The 11,659-nt window shown below is 50.0% G+C and overlaps 1 long non-coding RNA gene across 1 annotated transcript in view; it reads right to left on the bottom strand.

Moving 5' to 3' along the window:
- LOC146860730 (uncharacterized) overlaps positions 1-11,659 on the bottom strand; it is a 140,790-nt gene that overhangs the window by 65,664 nt on the left and 63,467 nt on the right. The gene's annotated exons all lie outside the window — the stretch shown is intronic.

Raw genomic sequence — 11,659 nt, 5'->3', positions numbered from 1 at the left:
GGTGACAGCATGGCGCACGGGGCCTACGGACCTCCTGGGCAGCAGTGTCCGAGGGCCTGGCACCACCCGACCCCTTCCCCTCAGGGTCACACCACTGGGGGGCATGAGCTGCCGGGGCCGCTCGGCCTTCGCTCTGCTGGGTAGGGTGAAGGGCCACCCGCCAGGCGGCAGGCCCTCGAGTCGGACGGTCCATGCGGGGAGGAAGCTCCTTGGTTGAAACAACAGCCGAGGCTGGCCAAGCAGTCCATCCCTAAACGGACCGAGAGTGCCCAATCGATCAGAGTACGGCTGGGGCATCCCCTGGCAGGCAACCCTGCACGGGGGGATGGTGGCTTCACATCCCTGCCTGCTCCCGGGGCGAGCGGGCTCAAAGGAAAGGCCCATCGGGCCCTGGTGCTGGCTTCCCCGGTCTCGGGACCGCTGGACCTCACGGAGGTCTGACCCAGCAAACCCGGAAAAAAGGACCATCGGGAAGGGGGCTGAGAGGCAGGTGCGTACCCGGGCCCGGATGCCCGGGGACCCATGGAGCCTGTCCCGGGCACTTTGTCTCGCCGCGGGCTGGAGGAGGGAGCCCCGGACGCCGGGGAGGTGTCGTCCGGGCTTAGCCCATCTGGTCCCCGCCTGAGAACCACCATCCCCAGGAGGGGCGTCCCAGCATGCCCTGTCCCTAGTAATCCGGAGCAAGGCTACCCCCCTTTCTGGTAAACCATGCGCACCGAGTGACGGAGGGGACCCTAGGCCCGGACGCACCTGACCTCCTGGAGCCCTGGCTGGGATCGGGGAGGTGAATGAGCCCCCATCGGGACTTCCAGGGCAGCCCGGCCATCTGGTCGCCCCATTGGAAAACATTGCGTGCGACCAGATGGCCGAGGGGATTGGTGCGACCAGATGGCCGGGACCGAAATGACGCCAATCTGCCCGCCCGAGCCTCCGCGGGAGGGCTCCCGCCTGCCCTTGCAGGGCTCGGGGGCTGAAGGGCATGGTGACTGCAGGGCTCGGGGGGCTGCAGGGCTCGGGGGCTTCAGGGCTGCACGGCTCCGGGGCTCCGGGGCTGCAGGGCTCTGGGGCTGCAGGGCTCTGGGGCTGCAGGGCTCGGGGGTTCAGGTGGGTTCGGGGGGGCTCAGAGACCCCTCGCTGGGCCTCAGGCATGGGAGGCCCGCAGGAGCACCCGCGGCCCAGACGCCCGGGGACCCATGAAGCTCGTCCCGGGCACATTGCCTCGCCGCGCGCTGGAGGAGGGAGCCCCGGACGCCAGGGAGGTGTCGTCCGGGCTTAGCCCATCTGGTCCCCGCCTGAGAACCGCCATCCCCAGGAGGGGCGTCCCGGCATACCCTGCCCCTAGTAATCCGGAGGAAGGCTACCCCCCTTTCTGGTAAACCGTGCGCACCGAGTGACGGAGGCGACCCCAGGCCCGGATGCACCCGACCTCCTGGAGCCCTGGCTGGGATCGGGGAGGTGAATGAGCCCCCATCGGGACTTCCAGGGCAGCCCGGCCATCTGGTCGCCCCATTGGAAAGCATTGCGTGCGACCAGATGGCTGAGGATGTTGGTCCGACCAGATGGCCGGGACCGAAAGGACTCCCATCTGCCCGCGCCGAGCCGTTGCGTTAGGGCTCCCGCCCGCCCTTGCAGGGCTCCGAGGCTCTGCACCAGGGACCCTTGTCCCGGGCAGATGGACACTTGGCAGGCCGCAGGACGTGGGCTCCCAGGCCCTGACCGAAACTCAGGAGGCCCGGGCCGGTCCCTGCTTCTCAACGCAGCCAGGCCGGGGAGATCGGGGAGCATGCCCAAGCACGAAGGACCCCAGTCCCAGGCACACGGTCCCTCAGGTTGTGCGCTCGTTTTCCAATTTTTTTTTCAACATTGTGCTTAGTTGCGCTACGCAAAGTACGCCCAGCCCTACTCAGGACGTGCGCTCGTTTTCCACAATTTTTTCAAAATTCTGTGTAGTGGCGCTTCGCAAAGTCCTCCCAGCCCTACTTCAGATACAGTGTGCAGGAGGTTGTACTTCACAAGGGTGAATAGGCTGCAATTCTTAGCAATCCGAAGCAGAACCCATTATTCGACCACATCAAGCAGTCTAAAAAGATTGAAGTTTCACTGTAAATGTTGCCAACGTGTCACAAAGAGAAGAAGCTCAGTGTTTCTTTTAGGCACTATTGTTGTATTGGTAGTGGGGCTGAAAACCTGAAACCCGGGTGAACAGAACCAGTCAGGCCCGAAGAGGGCCATGCTTTTGAGGCAGCTACAGGCAATAGGCTCATAGCGGGGCCTGGCTCAGTGCTGGGAGCGGGTGAGAGGGCAGCTGAGGTGGTAGTGCAACCTGTGGTACACAGTGAAACATCAAAAGTGCACTCGGGTAAACTGACAGTGAAAATAATGGCATTGACAGTGGTGGTGTGGCCACAAAGAGTCATCCTGCGGAAGCAAAGGGTTCTAATGAGGTTAATGCTGCCGCAGTGTGGATGTGACTGGAGGGACGGCGCTCTGCGGGGATGCAGGAAGAAAAGATGGGAGGCTGGGGACCAAGGGTACCGGTTACATCGCTGCACAAGAGGGGAGCACTGCCTAAACCAGAGAGTGCCTGAGCTACGTGCAGGGTGACGGCGGTCAAAGAAGCACCGCAATCAGCAAGAGAGACTTTCCTGAGTCTAACCAAAATGGAGAGTGTCAACCTGCGTGAGAGCGCCCCGCTGTGGTCGTACTCTAGTCCCAGGTTGGACCGCTTATATTTCAAGAGTCATTGGCACTGGGGAGCACGGGGCGACAACAGTGTGTAGAGTTAAGATAAATTGAGGGGCAATTGTTATTTTCTTTAAAACCCCAGGCACTACTGTGCAAAGGCCACGCAAAGAGGCCCCATTGGAGGAAACTCAGGACAACAGGAGAGAAGGTTTTGTGAAAAATCATAAATGCGCTCCCCAACGACTTTATCACCACAGCAGAGGAAAGCGAGCAGGCCGTGCAGGCAGCTGAGATGAAACAAGAGGTTCTGTCTGCCATAATTACAGAGGCGGAAAAAAAGATTGTGAAAATTTGAGGGGAGGCTGGAAGCCCTGGAATGATTTCATTCAATAATTAAGGTTTCCCTGAAACCGTATGTGGATTTCCAGCAAAGTGCAACGAGCAACATTTTTAAAAAAATAGTTTCTAATTACCTGACTGAGATCAAAGAACTGGAACTACACCAATGGCAAGAAGCGATAGACTCCTGTAAAAGGACACTCAGTACAAGCTTTTTCAAAGCCAATAGGTCTGGCTTTAACAGGACTGACTGTGCGTAGAGGGACTGCTGAGAGGTGTCAAACACACAAGGGGGTGCTAGGGCGTGGCATGCTGTGTGGGGCACAGACACCAGCATACTTCCACACAACACCATCTGACAACACACCCACCATCAGATGCCCACAGAACCAACATCATACACTAACACATCCACCATCATATGCACACAGAACCAACATCATACACCAACACATCCACCATCATATGCACACAGAACCGACATCATATACCAACACATCCACCATCATATGTCCACAGAACCAACATCATACACCAACACATCCACCATCATGTCTATACAATTTGATCATAGAGCCACACACCCACCATCATCCATCCATCCAACTGCCATCAACGCCAACACCATGCTTCCACACAACCAACATCATACTCCAACACACCCATGATCATACCTCCATGCAACCCGCGTCATATTCCAATGTACGTAATGTACACCAACATACTCACTGTCGTATGCCAATAAACAATCCATCATACTTTTACAAAATACCATCGTATGCAACCATACAACCAACATTATACTTCCACACAGCCATCATCATACACCAATGCAATCACCATCACATGACCAACATTATAGGCCAACACATCCAGCATCATATGCACACATGAATTACATCATAGATCAACACACTCATCTTCCTGCATCCACACAATCCATCATACCCCAACACACCCATCACCATATGTTTACACAACCAACATCAGATACCTACACACCAGCCATCATATGTCCACACAACCAATGTAATACATCAACACACTATCAATCAAAGGGAAAAACAATCAACATTCTACACTTACATACACACACCATCATAGACAACCACACTTAAGGTAATTCACCAAACGATCCATCATCATAACTCAAAACACATCATACATCAAGACAACAAACCTCATATGCGGACACAGTCAACATCATACAAAAATACAACTACCATCACATGCCAACACAAAAAAACAAAAAAACACTAAAAACATTGAAACTCCCTAAAAAACTACAGCTGAAAGGGATTTCAGGTTGACTAGTATGCGGATAGTGGCTACACCAAAAAAACTAAGAAAAAAATTAATTCAAACGTTACGGTACTATGCCCCCACAAAAGGGCAATGGTGACCTGCTTGAGAGCTCTGGCATGATTGCATTTTGGTTCTAATCTGATTCACTTTTATATCTGAAGTCATTGGAAATGGAGATCTCAGTTTATTTAAGTCATCTAGAGTAAAGAAAGAATCAGGTTTAACAGCAATTTTTTCACGTCCCAAGCACCATTGCGGCTAAGCCCCTGCAGAAAGGCAAGTGCAAAGGAGTCTCAGGGGTTAACAAAAGAAAGGCATTTTTGTTCAAGCATATAAAAGCCATCTAAAGCGATTTTTTAAACTAAACAGTAAAACCAAAAGGCTGTGAAGATACATGAAATGAAAGTAAAGGTTTTGTCTGAGATAATTACATAGATTAAACACAACTTTTGAAGAGAAACCTCTTCTAAAATATCGTCTACTGAACTATTGTCCGACATAAATATTGTATCCTAAATATCGCTTACAAAAGGTTTCCCATTATTAACTCTAATGGAGCAAAATTTTGGTAAACAATATTTAGGACACTAGATTCATGTCAGATGATATTCTGCCAAGAATATTATGGTACCACACCTTTCTGGCACTATGCAATGAGCAGCATGATCAAAGTGTTTCTGATCGCCTACACAAGACCACAAGTACTGGATACAGAGATAGACTCACGTAAGCGGTCATTCAGTACAAGATTCGTCAGAACCCACAGGTGGGACTTTAATGTACAAAACATGCAAAATGTATTTACGTTTGTGGAGGGGAACGGAATGGGACAGCCATTTGGAAAGCACGTGCACTCACCCAGAGGTCTAATTAGGCTCCTTGGCTGCTGATGAAGTGTCCACCCAAACCTCGCTTTGGGACATTCCAACGCAGGGAAAAAGCACACTGGGACACCTAACTAAAACTTTCTGGCGCCTATTAGAGGACCTTGAACATCTTAATCTTAGAGCCATCAATGGTAGATTTGCCGACGACAACCCTGCAGCAGTAGGGCCTGTCTGGGAACCACAACTGGCCCTGGCAAAGTGCTCGGCCGCCCCCTTCCCTCCCGGGGGGGAAATGTGCCGCCAAGCTCTTTGCCAGGGATGGTTTTAGTCCGATTTTGCTACAGGGCCGATTTTGCAGCGATGCTACAAAAACGTCCCTGTAACAAAAACGGCTCCCAGGGGCCCAAAACCGGCCCCCACCTGTGCGGCGCACCGGGGAATTGCCCAGTGCCCGCTACGGCTAGTTCGGTTCTGTCCGGCAGCCACATACTACTCCTCAACCGTAAGTTCAATACTAGACTACACCTTCGTCTCTTTATCCCTCTTCAATCAAATTATCTCATTCCATCTGGGTGAGAAAGTCGACAGTGACCATCGCCCTCAAAAAATCTCTCTTCGAACAAACATGCCCACGTTTGAATGGTCTTGGGCTTTACCAGAAACACATCTCACAATTAATTATAGGAGAGTCAAGTTCGCACACGCATCAAGTGGTAGTCTCTTGGAATCTGCCACACTTCTTCTTAAGACACGGTCTGGAACAAGCGAAACTAAGAAATGGGAGAACTTCACTAACAAAATGGGATAGTCCTTCGCCGCCTGATTATAGTAAAGGCACATCACAGCTACAATAGGATGAACTGCATCTCAAAATGCAAAGAACCCAAATCAAGAACATCAAAAACCTAATCTACTGCACTCTAAGATCTCTCCGTCACAACCAAACTGACAAAGCCTACTTAGCACTGTTACGACAGCAAAAGATCAGTTCAAGAGACTAAAATGGGCTGCCAACAGAGAATTAGAGAAGGAGGTCTGGGCAAAACTGCATGCCAACATCAAGCAGAAAGACAGCGCAAGATTTTGGGGAACAATAAACAGACTTATTCGCCCCACACACAAGGGCGTCTCATCCAACATCTCTGAAGAAGATTGTGCAAAATACCTTTGGGTCATTTCCACCAAGATCACATCCTACAGACCACCGGATCAGAAATTACAATATACACAAGAGGAACCCGGCTGGCAATCCATCATGAGGAAGGGAGTTCAACAGAATCTTTGGCAGCAGGGGGAAACACGATGATTACTGCACCCCCAAGTTGCAATATCACAGCAATCAAAAGGCAAATAGGAAAAGGAAGGAGAGAAGGGGCCCGAGGTCCAAATGGAATTCCCTCGGTACTGTTCAAACAAGATGCAGAACTCTCGGCCAAGGCCCTCAAAACTCTCTTTACCAAAATAAGGCAAATAGGCACACTCCAATCCCACCGGAGGGTTTCAAAAATCTCCCCAATATTCAAGTCGCGAGACAAGTCTTTGCCAAAAAACTACTGTTTAGTAGTTCTTCTAGACAACGAGGCAAAATATTTTGCAGAAACACTCTTAGAAGAGCTCCAGTCTTGGGCCAAAGAGATATCAATCATCCCTCTTAATTATACAAGCTTTGCAAAGTCTGTAGGAACAACAATAAACATCCTGGCCATATGTCTTGCTTGCGCCTATCAGATAATACAGCTCTACACGATGGCTCAACACCCGGCACAGCAAAAGACTTTAACACAAAACAAACAACACCTTTAGAAAATTTTACAAAATACAAGGACTCTCTCTCTTTTAGAATAAGGCTTGGGGTTTTATTTTACACAGTGCTCTCTAACAGAAAGGCTTTCCCAGATGCCAAATGAACAAGATTCAAATACAAAAGGATACATATATGTTTATATGCAAGCAATAATAACACACTTGGTAGATATAATGCATGAATAATACTGATGAATAAACAAGCAGCAAATAATATGAAATAAGATTCGAGCACCTCCCAATGACTCGTGACAGCCTATGAATAAGGGGAGGCAAGCCCTGAAACGCGTCAGGCATTCTTTCACCACAATGCTGGGGTCGAGTGATATCAGTGAAAGCCAGAGGGTTGGTTTGCAGCGAGTGCGTACTGAAATAGCTCCAGGGCATTTGCTTACTCAATTAATTAACGCGGAGTCCGGCCGCGTCAGTACTGCACCGTCTTCGCTACTTGGAAGAAGAGGCTGGGGATCGAAACCATTTTGACCCGTTCCAGCGCTGCAGGCCATAATCAATGTACTCACCTCTGCCTTGTGGATCCTACTTAAGGATGGAGAAATGTTTTGAATGAAACGAGTACAAACGGAACCCACTCAGGGTATTTTAAATATGGCTCCAGGAAATACAAGTCCCAGCATCCAATGAGAACTCCTCACTAAGAGCGAACAACCAATGGGTGCAAAGGAGCACCTCCCAATGACTCGTGACAGCCTATGAATAAGGGGCAGCAAGCCCTGAAACGCGTCAGGCATTCTTTCACCACAATGCTGGGGTCGAGTGATATCAGTGAAAGCCAGAGGGTTGGTTTGCAGCGAGTGCGTACTGAAATAGCTCCAGGGCATTTGCTTACTCAATTAATTAACGTGGAGTCCGGCCGCGTCAGTACTGCACCGTCTTCGCTACTTGGAAGAAGAGACTGGGGATCGAAACCATTTTGAACCGTTCCAGCGCTGCAGGCCATAATCAATGTACTCACCTCTGCCTTGTGGATCCTACTTAAGGATGGAGAAATGTTTTGAATGAAACGAGTACAAACGGAACCCACTCAGGGTATTTTAAATATGGCTCCAGGAAATACAAGTCCCAGCATCCAATGAGAACTCCTCACTAAGAGCGAACAACCAATGGGTGCAAAGGAGCACCTCCCAATGACTCGTGACAGCCTATGAATAAGGGGCAGCAAGCCCTGAAACGCGTCAGGCATGCTTTCACCACAATGCTGGGGTCGAGTGATATCAGTGAAAGCCAGAGGGTTGGTTTGCAGCGAGTGCGTACTGAAATAGCTCCAGGGCATTTGCTTACTCAATTAATTAACGCGGAGTCCGGCCGCGTCAGTACTGCACCGTCTTCGCTACTTGGAAGAAGAGGCTGGGGATCGAAACCATTTTGAACCGTTCCAGCGCTGCAGGCCATAATCAATGTACTCACCTCTGCCTTATGGATCCTACTTAAGGATGGAGAAATGTTTTGAATGAAACGAGTACAAACGGAACCCACTCAGGGTATTTTAAATATGGCTCCAGGAAATACAAGTCCCAGCATCCAATGAGAACTCCTCACTAAGAGCGAACAACCAATGGGTGCAAAGGAGCACCTCCCAATGACTCGTGACAGCCTATGAATAAGGGGCAGCAAGCCCTGAAACGCGTCAGGCATTCTTTCACCACAATGCTGGGGTCGAGTGATATCAGTGAAAGCCAGAGGGTTGGTTTGCAGCGAGTGCGTACTGAAATAGCTCCAGGGCATTTGCTTACTCAATTAATTAACGCGGAGTCCGGCCGCGTCAGTACTGCACCGTCTTCGCTACTTGGAAGAAGAGGCTGGGGATCGAAACCATTTTGAACCGTTCCAGCGCTGCAGGCCATAATCAATGTACTCACCTCTGCCTTGTGGATCCTACTTAAGGATGGAGAAATGTTTTGAATTAAACAAGTACAAACGGAACCCACTCAGGGAATTTTAAATATGGCTCCAGGAAATACAAGTCCCAGCATCCAATGAGAACTCCTCACTAAGAGCGAACAACCAATGGGTGCAAAGGAGCACCTCCCAATGACTCGTGACAGCCTATGAATAAGGGGCAGCAAGCCCTGAAACGCGTCAGGCATTCTTTCACCACAATGCTGGGGTCGAGTGATATCAGTGAAAGCCAGAGGGTTGGTTTGCAGCGAGTGCGTACTGAAATAGCTCCAGGGCATTTGCTTACTCAATTAATTAACGCGGAGTCCGGCCGCGTCAGTACTGCACCGTCTTCGCTACTTGGAAGAAGAGGCTGGGGATCGAAACCATTTTGAACCGTTCCAGCGCTGCAGGCCATAATCAATGTACTCACCTCTGCCTTGTGGATCCTACTTAAGGATGGAGAAATGTTTTGAATGAAACGAGTACAAACGGAACCCACTCAGGGTATTTTAAATATGGCTCCAGGAAATACAAATCCCAGCATCCAATGAGAACTCCTCACTAAGAGCGAACAACCAATGGGTGCAAAGGAGCACCTCCCAATGACTCGTGACAGCCTATGAATAAGGGGCAGCAAGCCCTGAAACGCGTCAGGCATTCTTTCACCACAATGCTGGGGTCGAGTGATATCAGTGAAAGCCAGAGGGTTGGTTTGCAGCGAGTGCGTACTGAAATAGCTCCAGGGCATTTGCTTACTCAATTAATTAACGCGGAGTCCGGCCGCGTCAGTACTGCACCGTCTTCGCTACTTGGAAGAAGAGGCTGGGGATCGAAAACATTTTGAACCGTTCCAGCGCTGCAGGCCATAATCAATGTACTCACCTCTGCCTTGTGGATCCTACTTAAGGATGGAGAAATGTTTTGAATGAAACGAGTACAAACGGAACCCACTCAGGGTATTTTAAATATGGCTCCAGGAAATACAAGTCCCAGCATCCAATGAGAACTCCTCACTAAGAGCGAACAACCAATGGGTGCAAAGGAGCACCTCCCAATGACTCGTGACAGCCTATGAATAAGGGGCAGCAAGCCCTGAAACGCGTCAGGCATTCTTTCACCACAATGCTGGGGTCGAGTGATATCAGTGAAAGCCAGAGGCTTGGTTTGCAGCGAGTGCGTACTGAAATAGCTCCAGGGCATTTGCTTACTCAATTAATTAACGCGGAGTTCGGCCGCGTCAGTACTGCACCGTCTTCGCTACTTGGAAGAAGAGGCTGGGGATCGAAACCATTTTGAACCGTTCCAGCGCTGCAGGCCATAATCAAGGTACTCACCTCTGCCTTGTGGATCCTACTTAAGGATGGAGAAATGTTTTGAATGAAACGAGTACAAACGGAACCCACTCAGGGTATTTTAAATATGGCTCCAGGAAATACAAGTCCCAGCATCCAATGAGAACTCCTCACTAAGAGCGAACAACCAATGGGTGCAAAGGAGCACCTCCCAATGACTCGTGACAGCCTATGAATAAGGGGCAGCAAGCCCTGAAACGCGTCAGGCATTCTTTCACCACAATGCTGGGGTCGAGTGATATCAGTGAAAGCCAGAGGGTTGGTTTGCAGCGAGTGCGTACTGAAATAGCTCCAGGGCATTTGCTTACTCAATTAATTAACGCGGAGTCCGGCCGCACCAGTACTGCACCGTCTTCGCTACTTGGAAGAAGAGGCTGGGGATTGAAACCATTTTGAACCGTTCCAGCGCTGCAGGCCATAATCAATGTACTCACCTCTGCCTTGTGGATCCTACTTAAGGATGGAGAAATGTTTTGAATGAAACGAGTACAAACGGAACCCACTCAGGGTATTTTAAATATGGCTCCAGGAAATACAAGTCCCAGCATCCAACGAGAACTCCTCACTAAGAGCGAACAACCAATGGGTGCAAAGGAGCACCTCCCAATGACTCGTGACAGCCTATGAATAAGGGGCAGCAAGCCCTGAAACGCGTCAGGCATGCTTTCACCACAATGCTGGGGTCGAGTGATATCAGTGAAAGCCAGAGGGTTGGTTTGCAGCGAGTGCGTACTGAAATAGATCCAGGGCATTTGCTTACTCAATTAATTAACGCGGAGTCCGGCCGCGTCAGTACTGCACCGTCTTCGCTACTTGGAAGAAGAGGCTGGGGATCGAAACCATTTTGAACCGTTCCAGCGCTGCAGGCCATAATCAATGTACTCACCTCTGCCTTGTGGATCCTACTTAAGGATGGAGAAATGTTTTGAATGAAACGAGTACAAACGGAACCCACTCAGGGTATTTTAAATATGGCTCCAGGAAAAACAAGTCCCAGCATCCAATGAGAACTCCTCACTAAGAGCGAACAACCAATGGGTGCAAAGGAGCACCTCCCAATGACTCGTGACAGCCTATGAATAAGGGGCAGCAAGCCCTGAAACGCGTCAGGCATTCTTTCACCACAATGCTGGGGTCGAGTGATATCAGTGAAAGCCAGAGGGTTGGTTTGCAGCGAGTGCGTACTGAAATAGCTCCAGGGCATTTGCTTACTCAATTAATTAACGTGGAGTCCGGCCGCGTCAGTACTGCACCGTCTTCGCTACTTGGAAGAAGAGGCTGGGGATCGAAACCATTTTGAACCGTTCCAGCACTGCAGGCCATAATCAATGTACTCACCTCTGCCTTGTGGATCCTACTTAAGGATGGAGAAATGTTTTGAATGAAACGAGTACAAACGGAACCCACTCAGGGAATTTTAAATAAGGCTCCAGGAAATACAAGTCCCAG

This window comes from Triturus cristatus, chromosome 3_1, assembly GCF_964204655.1.
Source record: "Triturus cristatus chromosome 3_1, aTriCri1.1, whole genome shotgun sequence".
NCBI classification, from domain to species: Eukaryota; Metazoa; Chordata; class Amphibia; order Caudata; family Salamandridae; genus Triturus; species Triturus cristatus.
This window is presented reverse-complemented; position numbering and strand designations above follow the sequence as displayed.